A 1,021-nucleotide genomic window follows, 5' to 3' on the forward strand; every position below is an offset into this window, starting at 1 on the left:
ATATATATATATGAATACACACGCACATAGAGATATACATGTACGTGTGTATGTATGTATGTATATATATATATATATATATATATAGAGAGAGAGAGAGAGAGAGATATGTCTGTATGTATGTGTATATGTGTATCTATATATATATAATACGTACTCACACACAACACTCAGACATGTAAACTTAGGTGTGCATGTGTGTGTATGTGTGTAGTTGTGTGCGTACGTATGTGTGTGAGTGCATGCATGCATACATGTACACAAGCACACACACTCACGCACACACACTCACGCACACACACTCACGCACACACTCACGCACACACACACACAGGTGTAAAGGTTTACACACACTAAGGTAGGGACTTTTGTTGTGATTGATGGAGGGGGATTAGAGAGGCTTAACGTCAACAATAGTTAAACGTTGGGGGTGGGCAGAAAGCGAGTTGGGGTGGAGGTGAGGGGAAGACTGACCGACACACAGACAGACAGACAAGCAGACAGACAGATAGACAAAAAGAGTGAGAAGTATGGTTGCTTAATTTCCTTTGGTGTTGGCTTTTAATTCGTCTCTGTCCAACTTGAAGAAAACGGATATTCGAACTAAATCAAACGGCTACTGTTGCTTTTATTGTTGTTGTAATTGTTGCTGTTGTTGTTTATTGATAAGGCTGGAGTGAGGAAAGGGAGGGGGAGAGAGGGAGAGAGAGAGAGAGAGAGGATGCATTTTGTTTACATTTTCGTTTATTTATTTAGTTATTTTATTTCTATTAATATTTATTTTGCTGTGAGAGGTGAGTAAATTGTCTAAGAGAAACTGTCGGAGTGCTAAAGCAAGTGATTAAGACCCACAATCGGATCAACAACAACAACAACAACAACAGCAGCAGCAGCAGTAGCAGAAGCAGCAGCAGTAGCAGAAGCAGCAGCAGTAGCAGAAGCAGCAGCAGTAGCAGAAGCAGCAGCAGCAGCACCGTCACCCAAAATACCTCCACTACCACCACCAACAACAACAACAACA

The sequence above is a fragment of the Octopus bimaculoides genome, chromosome 15 (genome assembly GCF_001194135.2).
Source record: "Octopus bimaculoides isolate UCB-OBI-ISO-001 chromosome 15, ASM119413v2, whole genome shotgun sequence".
Lineage (NCBI taxonomy): Eukaryota > Metazoa > Mollusca > Cephalopoda > Octopoda > Octopodidae > Octopus > Octopus bimaculoides.